Source organism: Chiloscyllium plagiosum, chromosome 8 (genome assembly GCF_004010195.1).
Source record: "Chiloscyllium plagiosum isolate BGI_BamShark_2017 chromosome 8, ASM401019v2, whole genome shotgun sequence".
Lineage (NCBI taxonomy): Eukaryota > Metazoa > Chordata > Chondrichthyes > Orectolobiformes > Hemiscylliidae > Chiloscyllium > Chiloscyllium plagiosum.
The window spans coordinates 76,957,779-76,966,588 of record NC_057717.1 but is presented as its reverse complement, the minus strand read 5'-3'; positions in this window follow the sequence as shown (position 1 = coordinate 76,966,588).

Below are 8,810 nucleotides of genomic sequence, written 5' to 3'. Positions count from 1 at the left end.
AGTGTCAGTGAGAGTGTGTGTTTGTGTGTGAGTGTGAATGTAAAAGGGTTTAAGTTTGTGAGAAGATCCGTGCGGGAGTCTCTGTGAGTGTATGAGAGAGGGTCTAAGTGTGTGTACGTGTGTGTGTGTATGCACGCGTGCGCGTCGGAGTGTCTGTCTGTGTCCGTCTGCCTGTGAGTGTGGATAGTGCAATAAGGTCACACACATACACAAACACATAATCAGACCCTGCATCATACAATCGCGCGTACACTTCCACACACAACCTGTCACAGAATTAATCCCCTTTAAAATCAGACTCACACATATGCACACACCCTCTCAGAGACAGTCACAACGCCCCCGACACCTCCCCCCCCCCCCCCCCCCCCCAACAAACTCACACTCACATGCACACATACACATATAAGTTTGTGGGGTGTATTTGCACTTGTAGAATTACATTTTACTTTGCTCAAACACTGAATGAATTCGTGTCAGATTTTATAAATCCGTTTTTAGATAAGAATAAGTGTGACCATTGTGGCACAGACAGAAGTCACAGGGAACTAACACTTTTAATACCTTATCTGACCGACATGACACCAACTGAAACGTTCACTTAGGAATGTAAATTTAAAAAAATGTTTTGCAATTTACATTTGAAAGAACTGAAACCAACATGGTCATTCTAAAAGGTAAGATACTTAACAAACCATCCAGGTTTTTTTCATTATATAATTTCACTTACATCACACTGTAAATTTATGTTATAAAGTTTGCGCCTTACAATCACCTGATGAAGGAGCAGTGCTCCAAAAGCTAGTGCTTTCAAATAAACCTGTTGAACTATTGGCTGTGTAATTTTTAACTTTCTACACCCCAGTCCAACACCGGCATCTCCAACTCATGAAAGTCAACAATAACAGTGAGCCTTGTCATTCAAATTCTTCCTGAACCTTCTCGTAACGTTGCGAACGAAACTCTATGCTTTGACATCCAGGTTAACTCTATCGCTCTTGATACAATATTAATGTTGAAAAATTAAACTCCATCTCTCTAAATTGAAAGCACAAAATGTCTTCCTTATACCTTAGCTCCAGTGTAATCGCTGTCCAAAGGATGTTGGCACCAATCTCATTTCACTCCACCAATTTGTTGTGGGTTACGTTGTGATGTTGACAAGATAGTTCGCTTGGCGTACCTGCAATAATTCTTCGGAAAAAAATGTTGTAAAGTTTGAGTATATGTAGTTCTGTTAGAGCATACAGCGTAAGATTCCAGTTGCCACAGTGATATCAACGATGTTTGAGGTCGTTCCTCAGGGTGGAGGATGGTTTGCTTCCACGACAAGTAGGTTCTGTGGGAAATGAGTAATCCAGTCTTGCAGCCATTGAATCGTGATAGGGCCGTTGGTGTTGGAGGATATATTTGGTTGGAATGATCTGTATTCTGTTCACAGTTTTCATGATTTTCCATTACATTGTCATTTCAAAAGTCTGTGCATTTTACCAGTCAGTAGCTTTTATTCATAAGCCTGTTATTGTCATTTATATTGTGCATTAACACTTCTTGTATTGCATGTTTATTTCAGTTCCTCACAGTGTGCAGAATCCTGTGCATAGCATAAATCGAAATAAAGTGCCGCCAGCAATGAACATTCAACATCTTTGGCAACACTTCCAAGTGTAACGCCAAAACTACTTAACTTTGTAATTAAATGCTTGAATGATTGGGGCGAAATCTGCAGGCCCGGTACCAACCTCTTATGCACAACCAATCACTACCAACAGTCGCACGATGTACCAGATCCGTTAGAGATAATGCGTCGATGTCGGAGATCAAAATTAGGAAGATCCTCTTTCAAATCTATTTATAGCTGGTGAAGTAGGGCCTGGGGTACATTGTAAACTTATAGTCGCTGCTTTCACGAAAGGATATCCTAACTTTGAAAACGCTTAGGTATGCATTCGCTTGGATATTTTGAAGGTGATCTCTTTTTAATAACATCTAACAGTTTGTGCTTATTTACCACAGTTTACTGAAATCAGGGTAAGCTGATTGAAACATACAATGTTCTGAGGAGATATGATGGGAGAGGTGTTGAGAAGATGTTTCGACGAGTAAGGGTGTTTGAATCAGAGAAACATGGTGACAGAGCGAATGAATATTCAAAGAAAACCAGAAAAAACAAGGAATTTCTGTTCCAGAATCTGGCCAATGTTTGGTGCTTCTGTGACCATGTTGCAAGAAGGATGTGTAGACTTTGTAGAGTGTATATAAGAGTTTTAGGGCAATGCTGGTTAGATTGGAAGGTATGAAAAATAGGAGAGGCTCGAAATCTTCGATTTGTTTTCTCTGCAGCAGAAGACATTCAGGGGAGACTTGGTCGAAGTCTGAAAGCTTATGGTCTGTGCATGAAGCGTTGACAGTCAGGGAGGTTTTTTTATGGAAGTTCAAATATATAATATTAGGGTGAATACACGTATGATGGGCGGAGGAATGTTGAAAGCAGAGGGCACTGGCATATTTTATGCAGAGAGCCTTCGGACTCAGGATCAGACTACTGGGGTAATGTTGCATGCAGATACGTTAAGTGCGTTGCAGGCACCTTTACACGACCTCATGAAATTCAGAAATTGAGGGATATATAGCAATGCAGACAGAAGGAAATATTTTAATTTCGGACTGATTTCGGCATAATGTCGTGGACAGAAGAGCACGTTAATGTGTTGTATTTTTGTAATTTCGATGTTGTCAAGGAATTGATTTCCCATTGATAATATTGTAAGAGCTCGGGAATGGATTCCCAAAGTGCTGGTGAGCTAACGGCTTTGTTGAGATTCCACAAGACAGGAGTGAAGACTTGAGCCAAATCAACGATAATGCAAGAAAGAAACATAAATCCCTTCGAGGCTTTTCCACTCTTCAAATTTTTCATACCTCCTTCTCAATGTTATATTTGCACTTGCTCCCCATTTTCCTTGAATTCATTAAAATCCTTGACGATTTTTGGAATATATACAGTGACTTTACCTCCTCAGTCTTCTTTGATAGAATATTTTACATTATCATTGACTTCTTTCTATCTCATTCATAAACAGAACATAGAACATAAATAAGTACAGCACAAAACAGATCCGTCGGCCTACGATGTTTTGCCGAGGATTATTCCTAACCAAAAATATAGTAACATGACCTACGCACTCCTCAAGTCACTGATGTGCATATGCATGTCCAGTAGTCGCTTAAATGTCTCTAATGACTCCGCTTCCGCCACCATCACTGGCAATCCATTCCAAGCATTCACAACTCACTGCTGAAAGATCTTAACTCTGACGTCTCCTCCATAGTTTCCTGCTACTATCTTAAAACGATGACACCTCGTGCCAGTCAATCCTGCCCTGGGAAAAGGTCTCTGGTTATTGACTCTATGCAAACCTCTCATTACCTTGGATACCTCGATCAGGTCTCTCTTCCTCCTTCTCTCAAGAGAGAAAATTCGAGATTAGTCAACCTCTCTTCATAAGATAAGCCCCCCCCGCCCCCCACCCCTCCGTATAGTTCCTATAATAGGGCGACCAGGTTTGGACACAAAACTGCAAGTGTGGTCTCGTGGAACTGAAGCAAAATATCGTGGCTTTTGAACTCAGTCTCCCTATCAATGAAAGCCAAAGCTCCAAAGGCTTTCTTAACAACCCTATCCACTTGGGTGGCAACTTTGAGCGATCTGTACATAGAACATATAACATAGAAAAGTACAGCACAGAACAGGCCCTTTGGCCCACGATGTTGTGCCGAGGTTTCATCCTAATGTAAAATATTGTAACCTAACCTATGCACCCTTCAACTCACGGCTATCCAAGTGCATGACTCACATTCGCTCAAATCTCCCAAAGACTCTGTTTCCACCACCACAGCTGGCAACGCATTCCATGAATTCAAACTCTTTCCGTAAAGAACAAACCTCTGACGTCTCCCTTATACCTTCCCTCTAATATCTTCAAACTATGAGTCCTCATACCAGTCAATCCTGCCCTGGAGAGAAGTCTCTGGCTCTTGACTGTATCTATTCCACTCATTATTTTATACACCTCGATCAGGGCTCCTCTCTTCCTCCTTCTCTCCAGAGAGAAAAGTCCGAGATTATTCCACCTTCTTTCATAAGGCAAGCCCTCCAGTTCAGGTAGCATCTGGGTAAAGCTTTTTTCACCTTATCCAAAGCCTCTGTATCTTTCTTCTAGTAGGGCGACCAGAACTGGACACAATATTCCAAGTGTTGTCTCACCAGAGACTTGTAGAGCTGCAGCAAAACCTCGCGGTTCAGAAACTCGATCCCCAGTTGATGAAAGCCAAATCACCATATGCTTTTATAACAACCCCATCCGCTTGGGAGGCATCTTTGAAGGATCGATGTACTTGCACACCGAAGTCCCTCTGTTCCTCCACACTGCCAAGACTCATGTCTTTAACCTATATTCAGCCTTCGAGTTCGACCTGACAAAATACTTCACCTCGTAAGCATCCAGGTTGAACTCCATCTGCCATTTCTCAGCTCAGGTCTACATCCTGTCTATGACGCGCTGCAGCCTGCAGTAGCCCTCTGCTATTGACAAAAACTCCAACCTTTGTGTCATCTGCAAACTTACTAACATACCCATCAACCTCCTCATCCAAGTTATTTATAAAAACGACAAACAGCAGAGGCCATGAACAGAGCCCTGTGGGACCCCACTCAACACTGACCTCCCGGCAGAATACTTTCCATTCAAAACCTCTCTCCGCCTTCTGTCAGCCAGATAATTCTGAAGCGAGATAGGATTTCCCCCCCCCTTGTCAGATCCACGCCCCCTCCACTCCCGGCACCTTCCCCTGCAACCGCAGGAGGTGCAAGATTTGCGCCCACACCTCCCCCCTCACCTCCCTCCAAGGCCCCAAAGGAAACTTCCATATACGCCACAGATTCGCCTGCACCTCCACACACATCATCTATTGCATCCTCTGCACCCGATGTGGCCTCCTCGATATTGGGGAGACAGGCCGCCTACTGACGGAGCGTTTCAGAGAACACCTCTGGGACACCCGGACCAACCAACCCAACCACCCTGTGGCTCAACACTTCAACTCCCCCTCCCACTCCACCAAGGATATGCAGGTCTTTGGACTCCTCCATCGCCAGACCACAACAACACGACGGTTGGAGGAAGAGCTCCTCATCCACCGCCTAGGAACCCTCCAAGCACAAGGGACGAACTCGGATTTCACAAGCTTCCTCATTTCCTCTCCCCCCACCTTGTCTCAGTCAAATCCATCGAACTCAGCACCACCTTCCTAAACTGCAATTTTCTTCCTGACCTCTCCGCCCCCACCCCAGTCTGACCTATCACCCTGACCTTGACCTCTTTCCACCTATCGCATTTCCGACACCCCTCCCCCAAGTCCCTCCTCCCTACCTTTTACCTTAGCCTGCTGGTCAAACTTTCCTCATTCCTGAAGAAGGGCAAATGCCTGAAACGTCGATTCTCCTGTTCCCTGGATGCTGCCTGACCTGCTGCGCTTTTCCAGCAACACATTTTCAGCTCTGAATCTAGATAGTCAAATCTCCCTGTATCCCATACTTCCTGACTTTCGGAATGAGCCTACCATGGGGAAACTTATCAAATGCCTTGCTGAAGTCCATATACGCCACATCCACTGCTCTACCATCGTTGACCTGTCCTGACACCTCCTCTCAGAACTGTATACGATTGAGGCATGTTCTTCCCCTCACAAAGCAATGCTGACTGCCTTTAATCACCCTATGCTTTTCCAAATAGTCACAAATCCTATCCCTCAGAATTCTTTCCAAGCTTGAACACCAAGATTCCGCTGTTCCTACACACATCCAAGAATCCTGTCTTTAATCCTATATTCATCATTCAAGGTCGACGTCCCAAAATGCGTCACTTCGCATTTATCCAGTTTGCAATCCATCAGCCATTTCTCAGCCAAGATCTGCATCCTGTCAATGTCGCACTGCAACCTGCAATAGCCCTCGATACTAGCGGCAAGTACAACCATTGTGTCATCGGCAAATTTACGAACCCACCCCTTAACCTCCTCATCCAAGTAATTTATAAAGCTACAAAGAGCAGAAGCCTTGTGGGACACCATTCACGACTGACCACCGAACAGAATGCTTTCCATCTACAGCCACTCTCTGACTTCTGTCAGCCAACCAATTCTGAATTTAGACAGCCAAGTCTCCCTGTTTCCCATACCTCCTGACTTTATAAATAAGCCGAGCATGGAGAACCTTATGAAAAGCCTTGCTGAAGACCATATACAACATATGTACTCCTCGACCTTCATCGACCTGTCTCGCCATCTCCTTAAAGAACTCAGAAAGCAATATGAGACATGACATGCCCCTCACAAGGCCATGCTTTAGTCCACACCACCCTAAGACGGTGCCCATTGCTCTGAATGAGAATATGCTGGGATCGTTGAATGCATCTGCAAAGCATGCAGGGAGAGTTCAGTAAAACTTTCTGCTGTTGGTTGATAAAGTTTGCAGGAGAAGGCGAAATTTGTGGTAAAGTAAAGCCATTCCGGAATTAACTGGTTATTTTTCTCGGATGATAATCAAGGGAAAGCTCGAATGTCACTCATGGGCATTCTATTCAGGTGATCGAAACTGCATACTTTCCTCAAATTCAAAGTTATAAATGCGTTGAATTTTTAATCGACGAGAAAGCTTGGTCAAGATCGGCTTGTTTGGTTAGAAGACACGTTGCAAATTCCGAAAGCTTTTGTTCAATAAACTGCATCTGAAATCCCTGCTAAATTAGTGTTTTTGGTATTAGTTTTACAAACAACAAATTGACTTTGCGATTCCTGATTCCTGATGAAGGGCATTTGCCCGAAACGTCGATTTTGCCTGTCCTCGGATGCTGCCTGAACTGCTGTGCTCTCCCAGCACCACTAATCCAGAATCTGGTTTCCAGCATCTGCAGTCATTGTTTTTACCTCCTACATTGGCTTTGCGAGCAGAGTGCTGTCCACTGGATCAGATAAATGGCCATTGCCTCGGCTTCAGAGAACGACACCAAATAAATGTGGGAATTTAGACTACAGTAATTGCCCATAATGAATTGGCGCTATACTGCAGTAATTGATGATCTGTCTCAATTAATGTGAAAATATCCGTCCTTTTTCTTCTCTGAGTTAAGAACAATTGGACAAGGAGGTATTTGTCTGCAGCACGTTGTCTGTGGCGCTGTTAAAAGGGCTTGACCCCATCCAAAAGGCAGGACTCTAAATTTGGAATGGAGACTAGGAACAAAATACCTGGGGTATGATATTCGGATGTCAGTGTTGTTGCTGTGAGACTGCCAGATAAATTAATGCGGGATACAGGGAATTGGTGACTTTCCATTTATATACTGCTGGACTCCAATAGGAACGACCCCGACGGGGATGCGACATGAAGGGAAACACAACTACGATGCCGCCAGTGGTTCAAACACAGTTGAGAAATCGGTGGAGTTCGAGTGTATAAACATCTCATTTTTTTACGGTCGGACAGGAAGGTAAACGCACACCCCCGCAGACTCCGCCAGTGGTTCAAACACAGTTGAGAAATCGGTGGAGTTCGAGTGTATAAACATCTCATTTTTTTTACGGTCGGACAGGAAGGTAAACGCACACCCCCGCAGACTCTCATTAAGCAGTACGTGACAGACATACCTTCAATAATTAAATAGATGGAAAACGGGGGATGGGATCAATACTAAGGCCTGTATCAAAAACGAAGTTGTCCCTTAGGACAACAGGGAGATAGAAAAAGAAAACTGGGCTTGTTTTAAACAAAGAACAAAGAGAATTTACAGCCCAGGAACAGACCCTTCGGCTTTCCACTGCTGAGCCGATCCAAATATACTGTCTAAACCTGTCGCCCAATTCCTAAGCATCTGTATCCCTCGACTCCCCACCTATTCATGCATTTATCCAGACGCATCTTAAATGAAACTACCGTGCCTGCGTCCACCACATCTTCTGGCAACGCGTGCCAAACGCCCACCACCCTTGATGTGAAGTACTTGGCGCGTGTCTCCCCTTCAACCTTTCCACCTTGAAAGTGTGACCGCTCGTTATTGGATACTTCACCTTGGGAAAAAGCTTGTCTCTGTCTAACCTGTCTATATCCTTTATGATTTTATAAAACTCAATCAGGTCTCCCCTCAATCTCCTTTTTTCAAATGAAAATAAACCTAAACTACTCTTTATAGCTAGCACCTTCCATACCAGACAATATCCTCGTAAAACTTCTCTGCACCATCTCAAAAGCGTCCACATCTTTTTGGTAATGCGGCGACCATATCTATGCACAATATTCTAAATGCGGCCGAACCAATGTCTTGGAGAATGTTGACATGCTTTGCCATCTCTTATTATCATTGCTCCGTCCAATGAAGGCAAGAATACTATATGCCTTCTTGACCACTGTATCCACCTGTGCAGCAACCTTCAGTGTACAATGGACCTGTACTCCCTGATCTCTCTGCCCATCAACTTTTCCCAAGGCTCTTCCGTCCATTGTATAATTCGCTGTAGAATTAGTCTTACCTAATTGCATCGCCTCAGATTTGTCTGCATTCAAATCCATCTGCCACTTTTCCACCCAACTGTCCAGTCCAGTTTGGTGCATCAATAGCTGGCCTTCTCGGCCACCCCTCAGAATCCACAAAGAGGTCAACATAGAACATGAAACATAATACAATACAGCGCATAACAGGCCCTTCGGCCCTCGATGTTGCGCCGACTTGTGAACTTTTCTGAGCTCGTCCCCC